The sequence below is a fragment of the Papaver somniferum genome, chromosome 8 (assembly GCF_003573695.1).
Source record: "Papaver somniferum cultivar HN1 chromosome 8, ASM357369v1, whole genome shotgun sequence".
NCBI classification, from domain to species: domain Eukaryota; kingdom Viridiplantae; phylum Streptophyta; class Magnoliopsida; order Ranunculales; family Papaveraceae; genus Papaver; species Papaver somniferum.
Window position 1 is genome coordinate 162,096,939 of NC_039365.1, and position 11,732 is coordinate 162,108,670.

Genomic DNA, 11,732 nt, shown 5'->3' on the forward strand with positions numbered 1-11,732 from the left:
CTCAGACGATGAGTTCATGTAGACGAAAGATTGTCTGTGTGAACTTGTCGAGAAATTCTTGTCTAGACGACTATTCTCCCTTTCAATCATGATTCAAAAGTCTTTTATATTATTGGAATTGTAAACACCATGATCCCATGAAGTGTGACAGTTGCTGGAGTCAGAGATTGGGGAAGTGGGAAATCGTGTTCAAACCAGTTTCTCATCGTGCAGAGACTTGGTTAACTTTCCACCCACTACTTTGATAACTCCTCCAACTGATTGCACGACTTTCTCACATTCTCATCGTGTATATGAAACACGTGTCGTAGACCGGCAGACCAAAACCCTAGTTAATATCCCTCAGTGTGACACGATTGATGTATCGTGAATGTGGAGTCTGCAAGGCATACGTGTATTTAGTTAGTCAGTTGCTGACTTTATGGGACGATGAGTCCTTGTATTGCTGAGTTGAACATAATTTGCAAATGTTCTGAGACTCATGAATTGAACATGTCTGCTGAGACAAAAAAAATATCATTGTCGAATAAATGTTGATAACCTGAGCAAACTGTGTAGCTGAATTGTTGAATATTGATAGTTGAACCAATATTCCTTAGTCTTAGAAAATATTGCTAGTCTGAGCAAATATTGCTCATCTGAGCAAATGTTGCTCATCTGATGAATTGTTGAATATTGATAGTTGAACCAATATTCCTTGGTGTGAGCAAATGTTGCTAGTCTGAGCAAATATTGCTCATCTGAGGAATCATTGGTAACAGGACCAAGATAAATATTAATTTAAAATACTGGCAGTTGAGCCGAGTATAATTAATTAGGGTATTGATCATGGGATCAACATAAAAATTATTAGCGTTTGAATCTACTCAGAGTTACATTTTTGCAAAGCTCTGGATTCGAAACCCTAATTTTGATCAATTGCTGATCAATTGATGATTTATTGAAAATCAACCACGGAGTGAAGGAGGGACCAGTTACATGGGATGATGAGTCTACCATGTAACACCCAGATGATCAAGTGAGCAAAACACCGAAGTCTCTTGAAGATCAGTTGGTGAAAGGATGATTAAATGCTGGTTTAATCATTTTTCAAATAGTGCTCGTGTGAGCGTCAGGTAGTGGAACCTGATTATGGAGAGATGAGGGACCGACCAAGGGATCATGAGATCGGCTCTTGGTGGTCATGGGACCAGCTGATGGTCGTTTTAACAAACTCCCAGCTGTTTGGGAAGAGTTTGGACCCAGTATGAGCAATTGAGCAAATTATGTCAAAATTATTAAAACATGTGGGACCGGCTATTTGCAAGCCTCAGGGCCAGCCTTGGTCGGTCAAGAAGACATGCCTGCATCATCATAATGTCCGTGTCTCAGTCATGAGAGTTTCGATATTTTCCGGTGTGCGTTTGAGAAACATTTTGAGAAAATATGAAGAAATCAGGGATTTTTATGAAACCGTGAAACTTCATGAGATGAAGGAATAAAATTATAAAATAGTAAAGGAATCATGAGGTGTGGGACCGGATAGGCCAAGGCGTGGCCGGCCAGCCAAGGAGCCGGTCCCAAGGCATTTTTTCCTAATTTATAATATTTTCATGATTTTAGGGAAATATCATAAAAATCAAGAAGTTTGTTGAAACCAATGAATTTGTTGAAATTAAGGAATTTCCATGAGATGAGGAATCATAAAAACTAATAATGATAAAATAAGGGGCGTCTGGGACCGGCTAGGGCGTGACCGGCCGGCTATGGCCCGGTCCCACGGGTTTTCCTAATTTTATATTATTTTTCATGAACTTGAGTAAAATTTCATGAATCCAAGGAGTTTGCTGAAACTAGGGAATTTCCTTGAAGTGAAAGAGTTTTCATGGGATGAGGAAACAAATAATATTAAAATAATAAGACATGGGCATGTGGGACCGGCCATGGATAGAGCATGGCCAGCCGAGAGCCCGGGTCCCATGCGTTTTCTCCCTAATTTATAATATTTCATGAATTGAGGGAAATATCATGAAATCAGAGAATTTTCATGTGATAGGGAAATAATAAAATAATAAGGAGTCATGAGGTATGGGACCGGCCACCGCTAAGGCATAGCCGGCCGGCTAGTGGACCTAGTCCCGCGACACCTTTCCTAAATTTTATTATTTCTTTGATACGAGGAAACACCATGAGACTGGGTAGTTTCCTTGAGATGAAGGAGATTTGCTCAAATGAAGGGATTTTCATGAGGTCAGGGAAAATAATAAAAATATGATAAAATATAAAATTGGACATGGGACTGGCCACAGCACGACCGGCCGGCCGGTGGGCCCCGCCCAGTCCCCGGCGCCTTGATTAATATTTTATTATTTATTATTTTCTTCCTACTTTGTATAGGTTCATCGTTACTTCATGTTTTGGAATGCTCGTTTGCGCATTCAGGTGCTCGTTCGTGCATTATTGCTGAGTACACTAACACCATTTTGGTCAGGGCTTACTCGATAGCTGCTCAGAAGCCCGTTCTTTGAACATTTATCACTAACCCGTGGAATTCTGCTGGGAAGAACCACGAATTGAAGTGACGAAATATTACGAAGAATCGTAGAATATCTTTGAATATTCAGTTAAAGATTAGAGATAATTAATTGATGGCTCTATACTAGCAGGAATGCTGTCTATGAGCATTAATTATCTAAGAATTGATAAATATGAGCTTGTTGAAATGTCATATCTCCTTTATATAGTCAGGGAAAACCTTGTTGCATCCTGAAGACGTTATTGCTCTATACTAGAAGGCAAGATGTCTAGGAGTCGTCCAATATTTTGATTTTATATATAAGTAATTACCGAAATTGCTCAGTATTCATGAGATGTGTCGTTGCCTCATCTGAGACACTACACATCTACATATACTCTGAGAGACAACATTCTCAATCAGAGATTTTGCAGCATGAGATTTCATGCTTTCGACGAGAGACATGAGTCTCAAATACTCATCTGATTGCTGGATCAAGAGTACTACAATTATGGTTTTACGATTTTAGCCTTTGTCGAAAATCCACCATCTACAATAAGGAACACAACTGTACCTTGAATCAGTGTGGGATTGATTAGGGTTCAACTACAGTCTAGTCCGAAGTTAATTGGTAGTAGGCTAGAGTCTGTAACAGCTTAATACAGTGTGGTGTTCAATATGGACTAGGTCCCGGGGTTTTTCTGCATTTGCGGTTTCCTCGTTAACAAAACTTCTGGTTTCTGTGTTATTTCTTTTCCGCATTATATTTTGTTATATAATTGAAATATCACAGGTTATGCGTTAATTTTAATCAATTAGAATATCCGACCTTGGGTTGTTGATTTAAATTGATTGACACTTGAACATTGGTCTTTGGTACCGTTCAAGTTACCCCTCTTATATTCAATCGGGCTCGCAGATTTTTATTTGTTGATTGCGGATTGAATTAAGAGTTAGAGATATTAAACTCTTTGATATACTTTACTCTAGATTGAGTCTGACTATCTAGTTGATTCTCTAGAAAGTATATTGGAGTAAGTCCTCTCAGATTGCCAAACGAATTATTGAGTGAGGTTGTTAGACTCCTGTATTTTCAATTGGTATCAGAGCAGGCAAACACATTAAAGACCTTATAAGTCTGTGTTTGTAGCGATTTGATTATGGACGAGTCTATCTCTAATAACGTACTAGGTTAGAAATTACCAGATGTTTTCAAAGCTTGGATTCACCTGAGAAAACTGTCACATCTATGTCAATATCTAAACATTCTCTTAATGTAAAAACTGTTGATAACTGGGAAACACTCCTAGAAGAACAGTTGGATAAACTTTCTGATGAAGGTGATTCAGATATTGATAAAGAGGTTGATGAGAAAGTCTCAAAGTATGTTAAGGTTTTAAATTCGTTGGAAAAGAAGAAGATGACAACTTCGCATGTCACACCTCTTCTGACTCCTCTCTGTCGAAAAAACAAGCAGTTGAGAAGATGTTACGCAGGTGTTTATGTTTCGAATCGTTCTAACGAATCGATCCTCAAGGATTCTGAGAAAAACCTACGTATGAAGTCACTTGAATGTGATAATCTTTATCAAAAGTACTTTTCGTTGGAAGAGAAACTTGCAGAATATGAATCAAGGATTAACTCTCAACAAGTTAGTTTTGATGATAGAGAAAGCGCTTTTCTCGCTCGAGAAAAACGTCTTGAGGCTGATTTAGCTGCTGCTCTTGAAAAATTTCAATACTAGTTCAAGCAAGTTAACCATTATGCTAGGATCAAGTAAAAATCATCGTGATACACGAGGATTGCGCTATAAGGGAATAGATTCTCCAAGAGGTAAATTTGTCAAGGCTAGTGATTCTTCTCAACAAAAGGTTTCCACTGATGGAAAAAGTGAAATACCTTCACCGGCAGTTAATGTTCAAAAGGGCAAAGTATATCAACCTCCAAAGTCAACACACATGGATCGAGGTAAGAACGTTCCTTATGTTTGCCACTATTGCGGAAATAAAGGTCACCTGGAAAGGAGATGTCGTTTCCGTATAAAAAATGAGAAACTTCATGATATTCTTGTTTGGGCATCACAAGAAGTTGTGAAACCAAAATCATATGTTAAGACTAATCCCCTTAACGCTACAGGTTGTAACTGTCCAACCTTTAGGCAAAGGAATCAGTGCTGTGATAAATCTAGATTTTCCTATAAACGTCATACGAATCCTTTTCACAATCGTAATGGTTATCAAAAGGATAACTACATAAAGACTAAGAAAAGATCCGATGCTCCCAATTAGAGAAAGACTAACTTGCAAAAGAGTATTCAATCCAATTCTCTTCCGACAAATATTGAAGAGAGTAATGGGAAGAAGGTTCCGGTTGTTCCTAAACGCACTCAGAAGTGGGTACCAAAGAAAGCCAATGATGCTTTGAGTATGAAAAGAAATGATCTTCCATAAAATTCCATGACTATGGAGAAGGAAGTATCCATGATGTTGGAACTTAACAAGTTTTTTGGAAAAATGGAATTGGATGTGAAAGGTTCTAAAAGAGATCTCTTTCATGATAATCCAAAGGTCACTTGTGGTGATCAAGACATTGTTCACCCCGACACAACTTGATTGTGTTGTAAGTGCATCCTCACCAAGGAATGCCCTGCTATGTACACGGTGAGGGAACCACGAGAATTGGGGCACACAGATTATGTTCGGTAAGGCTGTAGAATTCAACTGGATTCTTCTAAAAAGGTATGACTATAAACTTGATCAAGATTTGTGTTTTTATTTGCTTAGAGTACTTATAATGATCCATGTACCTTGCTACCTAACTTGATATGTGTTTAAGGTTCTTAAACGTTTAGGTTTGAAAATAGTAGTTCGGGATGTTTGGACTTCATGGTACACCTACCAGGTATGCATACCATCATTTAAAATCAAAATACAGGGGTTTTAGTACGCATAGCCGTTTGCATACTGCCCCTGGTCATGAAAATTCGTTTGCAAACCCGTATGCATACTTGCTTGTAGACGTCGATATTCGGTAAACTTGTTTTGGCCGTAATTTCTTCGTCCGAATTCGGAATAACCTAATTATTTTTTTATTCTCTTCCTCTTTGAATTCTATTCAAATTGAAGATGAGAATTATTGAATTTGGATGAGTTAAAATTGGTCTTTGTCCCATCTCTTGTTTTTGAGTGTTTTGCTCCATTTCGTCGCACTTGTGCCACTTCTCTTGGACTTGGGCACTTGGATTCTTGGAGTAATACTCTTATAAGCTCATTTTTAGCTTTTACAAGAATGTTGTTGGTGAATCACAAAGAAGGAAGTTCAAGAATGGGCAGTAGTACGCATTGCTATGGGATTCTTGAATGTTCACAATCATCTTATCTGAACTATAATGCATGGTATTTAATGACTTTTTATGTTCTTCTTTGTTAAGAAAATATTTTCATACGCCTTTGGTAACCACTCTTGGTTTAAATCCGTGTGAAAAAGATTGATTCCACCCTCTAAGGGAAAAGATTATTTTTGCAGTATTAATCTTTTTGATTTCATATATTGCAAATTGTTATGGAATATGTTGTTTACGTCCGTGAATCTTGAACTTGTTCAAAAAGTTATCTCTATTATATGTCAGTATCAAAGTATTGATAAAATATAGAATGAACTTTTAACAAACAAAAGTTAAAGCCTTTTATGTCATTATGCAAATCTTGATGAAAAAAGGATACACTTTTGTTTACAAGGATTATGTCTATTATATGTCATTGTGCAAATAGTGATGAAAAATAGAATGAATTCTTGTATATTCCGCAGTATTGGTCAATCTCCGATCCACATTTTTGTGCACATATTGTGTTGCTCTGTAAGTTCTCTTATGTCGAGCATGACCAATTGAATTGATCATTTTTGTGGTTGATTCAACTGATAGTTATGGATTCAAATTCATATTTTCATGTGATTTGGTTATATCCAAATAAATCCTTCTTTTCTTGTAAAAGCAAGGTCTCCTTTGTTGTTCTCTCGGGAATGACATTTTATGAGGGAGAGTTTGTTTACGAACTTGTGCTTAATCGCCATATCTTCGTGGGGAATGCGGTTGTGGAATTTTATAGGGGTTATCTTGTATATTTATAAACTCCTTGATGAATGCATTTAGCTTCGGCTTTATTATTTCATCCAAATTTGTTGGTATGTTTGTTCTCTTTTAGTCATGAAGAATCTCTATGGAAATTTCATTAGGATCCCAATAGTTTTCGTACCTTTGCCAATTTTATTGACAAAAAGGGGGAGAATTAATGTGTAATTTCATACTAAAAATACATATGGTTTACGGGTCATTATGTAAGGGGGAGCGGTTTTCATATTGAGATGATGTATTGACTAAGAGGGAGTAATACATATCAGCATAGTATTATTGTCAAAGTTGTGATACAATTGAACTTTGATGCTATGTAATAATACTATGACATTGGATAACAATGATCGAGAGCATTTGTTTCTCATTGTCATCGCTACGGATCCTCAACAACGATGATACTAAACTTACAACCTTTGGAATCATTGGAGTACTTGGAAGTGACGAAGATTTCGAGTAATGTTGAAGATGCCAAGGAGATCAAGCATTTGGATGAGAAGCTACAAAGTTTTTATTTATTTTGTAATCCATATGTATTGATAGTTTTGTCACTAAAATTGACAAAGGGGGAGATTGTTAGAGCATTGCTCGGTCGAACTCGCGTGCGTTTCTATATCAAGCATGTTTGTCAATGTTAGTGATCAAAACTATGAGTCTTGATTTCTAGACTATTTAGATGTCTCGGAACTAGGACATAGATTGTGTAGTTGAGCTTTAGACTTCACGATGTTCATATCTTGAAGACGAAGAACTACTAAGGGGAGCTTGTGGAACTTCATTGATAAAAGATATGTGGAGACTGAAACTTATCTATCACTTGGAAAGTCTATTTCTACTTTATCTCCTATATTGAGACATAAGTCGTCTTACGATATAATTTTCTATTATACACATTTGAGATTTCGAGCTGAGTTTATCTCGCGTATATATTTCTCGGAATATGTGTTGGCAAGCTTTCACTTCGGCCGAATTCATCTTACATTCGTGATGAAAGTCCGAATAAGATCATATGAAAATTGTCGAGTCACATCTTACATGGTTTGTGTGATACAATCATTTGGTGTTGTCTTGGAATGCTTCATTATGATAATTTCAATAACTTGAAAATCGCTTCGACGAAAAATAGTTTGTGAACAACAACTATATAACGTCCTCTAAGAAAGTTTCAATGATTGAAATAAAGAGTTTAGAATCATGTAACCATGTTTGGATATAAGCATAGTGGGTTAATCACATTAGTGTATAAGTCCAAAATCGGGAACCTGAAGTATGCGTACCCGTACGTGTACTGGTGGTTACTGAGGTCTGGGCAAGTATGCGTACCCGATACGCGTACCGGAGGAAAGTTCACGTCCGTGAAACTCTGCTGGAGTTTGGAATGTGTTGAAGTATGCGCACCCGTACGCGTACTGGAGGAACCAAACTCAAGTCCGGCTACTCAAGTATGCGTACCCGTTTGCGTACTTGAGTGGGTTACTTTCTAAAATCGGTTGTGTACATGAACTCAAACATTTATATAATAAGGAATGCAATCTTTGCAAACCGTGGCTATAATGTTCATGAATTGATTCGAGTGAATCAAAGCGATTTTGTTTCGATTGTGTTCTTGTGTACTTCTATGAGAACATAGCAATTGAACGACTATTTAACTAGTTTCATTTGAGTCATTTGAACTAGTTATGGATAAGATGAATATGATTGATATGAGAGTTATCATATGGCTAACTTCGGTTGACCATTGTTGAGCCAACATAGGTGTACACGTTTTGGTACGGTTCATAAACCTAAATGAGGGTACATTTCATTTGTGTGTAACAAGCTAAGTTCGATCTAACGGTTGAAAGATATTAGCTTGGTTGAATCAGGTTTTTCATCTAACGGTGAATATTGAACGCTTTGTTACCAAGGTAACTTGGATTGCAAACCCTGATTTGAAAACCATATAAAGGAGAACTCTAGCAACTGGGAAACCTAATCCCCACACTTTTGTGTGTTACTAGTTGCATAAGCTAGACTCAATTCTTCTTTAACCTTAGGTTTTCCTAAACCTTGTAAGTTAACGACTTGAAAGACTTCATCGGGATTGTGAAGCCATGCCCAACTATTTCTCTTGTAGTTGCATGTTCTGATCTTGCCCGATTCTATCGTTTGAGTACTATCTTCTCTAAGATTTGCTCGAGATTAATTTCTCCGATAGGCAAGAAAAAACGTGATCACAAACATCTTCGTATCATCGTTTGTGATTCCAAAATATCTACTTTCTCCATCATACGATTTATATTATTTGTGAGGTGATTGATAATACTAAGCTGTTCTTCGGGAATATAAGTCTGGTTTATCAATTGGTTCTTGTTCTTGATTTATCAAAAGACGGAACAAAAACTCTTCGGTATTTCTGTGGGAGACAGATTTATTCAATCCTATAGACTTTTCTGTGTGAGACAGATTTGTTTATCAAGTCTTCGACTTTGGGTCATAGCAACTCTTGGTTGTGGGTGAGATCAACTAAGGGAATCAAGTGCGTAGTATCCTGCTGGGATCAGAGACGTAAGGAACGCAACTGTACCTTGAATCAGTGTGAGATTGATTAGGGTTCAACTACAGTCCAGTCCGAAGTTAATTGGTAGTACGCTAGAGTCTGTAGCGGCTTAATACGGTGTGGTGTTCAATATGGACTAGGTCCCGGGGTTTTTCTTCATTTGCGGTTTCCTGATTAACAAAAACTTCTGGTGTTTGTGTTATTTCTTTTCCACATTATATTTTCTTATATAATTGAAATATCACAGGTTGTGCGTTAAGTTCAATCAATTAGAATATCCGACCTTGGGTTGTTGATTTAAATTGATTGACACTTGAACATTGGTCTTTGGTACCGTTCAAGTTACTCCTCTTATATGCAATCGGGTTCGCAGATTTCTATTTGCTGATTGCGGATTGAATTAAGAGTTAGAGATATTAAACTCTTTGATATACTTTACTCTAGATTGAGTCTGACTGTCTAGTTGATTCTCTAGAAAGTATATTGGAGTAAGTCCTCTCAGATTGCCAAACGAATTATTGGGTGTGGTTGTTAGACCCCCTTATTTTCACTTTGGACCAACCACTTCGAAGGATATGAAGTATTTTAACACCCAACAAATGGCTCTGCGAAAGGATGCTAAACACGCTTATGAAATTTTGAAAAGGGAGTTCGCCATCGTTTATAAGCCATGTCACTTTTTTGGTCTTCAAGAAATTAACAAAATTATGCTAACTTGTATAATTCTTCATAACATGGTCATTGAAAAAACAAGACGTGACCCCATATGGACGAGTTATCCAGACGAACATTTGAGGCCCAGTCTTGTAGTTCGCCATGGACGTCCTGCAAGAAAATATAAACATGCCACTAATATAATTCAAAATTGGGGCCTCTATGGACATCTAAAGGAAGATCTAACTGCGCAACTTTGGGGTAGAAGAGGAGCTACGCGTTCGTTGAAACCCAACCAGTTAAAGATTTTTTTATTTAAAAGTTTTTTATTTTAATTATACTTTAGTTTATGTACTTTGAAATAAGATTTAATGTGTTAGAGAAATGCTCGGTTGAACCCACAAGTTTTGTTGTCTCAAGCTTGTTGTCAATGTTTAACTATATCTTAATTTCTAGTCTACTAAGTCAAGTCTCGGACTAGGTATTGAAGTTGGTAGTTGAATATCAGAATCACCCTCGAAGACTGAAGATCGACGAAGAATTTGGAGAATTTCATCAACAAGGTATGGTGAAGACTGAACCCTTTTATTTACTCACAAGTTTTACCATTCTATCTATTTCAGACTATGGCGTATGACTTCAGTAGATTTATTGTAAATAAGAAATTTCAAGCCAAGCTTGTCTCGTTAAATATATCGAAATATGATTCAAGCATTGGATGTTTAAAGGTCCTTAACAATATTAGTTAAAAAAAAATTATTTTTCAAGAATTAATTTTGTAGATTAATTAAAAATTGCCCAAGCATTGGTTTCATCATTTGGGAATGTTTCAAACTTTAAGAGAGAAATTCAGAACATCTCGCAAACCCTAGATATCTGAGTTTCTGGAATACCGGAAGGTTTGCAAACCATTCTGCAAACCTTACAGTTCATGAAGGGACAGTTCACCAACTTGGTTCACGAATCGTGGTGATCTGAGTTTGGCAATAGGCTAACGATTGGCGAACCCGGTTCGCAAATTATTGTCATCTGAGTTCACGAGAATAATTGTCCAACCCGGTTTGCAAAATGTTTCTCTCAGGATCCACGAACGGCCTATACGGTTCACAAAACATTTTACCAATAGTCCCAATGAATGTTTAGCATATTCTCAAGGATTTATTTTTTAAATATATCTAGCATTGCTATATCTCTCGTAAACGCCTCTAAGACATCATTGATCACTAAAACACCTTGTGTATGTTGATCATAATTAAATTTTTAAGTGTTTGAATGAACATCATATTGCTTTAGTTCATAAGGAATACTTGCCAAAGAACGGTCATTATACACGGTTCTGTAACCGGACCACTGTGTATATTCTTCTATGTGATTTCAAGATATGGCACATTTACAGTCGGGCAAGAAGCACTGAGGGCTTCCTCGGGTAAAATAGCGAAACATGAAAAAGCATGTAGTGATAATGGACATGCCTTTATTCCTTTCCCTTTTGATATATTTATTTTTTTTTGCTCCATAGGCGGTTGGACTCCTCAAGAAAATCCATAAATTTATGCACAATAATGTCATGACTCACGGTTTGAGAGAGTTTGTTTTTAAAAAGATAGGTTTTTTTCAATTCAAAAAGGGCTTGCGGCGCAGCTTGTTGTGTGTTTGCCTATTACGTCGACGTAAAAATTCTTTTTTTAATCATTAAAACTGAGATCAGTAATGAGAAAAAGTAAATGAAATTTACCTTATTTCAAGACTAACTTCTCACATACTTACTTGAAACCCTAATTAGAGTTTCATCTAAACAACAAAGTGTTTGCTTGAATCTCAAGTTATCATGAACATCTATAAACAAAGATGCTCTTTCAATTGGAAAATTCAATCCCTGACACTTTATGTCCTAGTTGATTGCTAGAGTCGTCCTA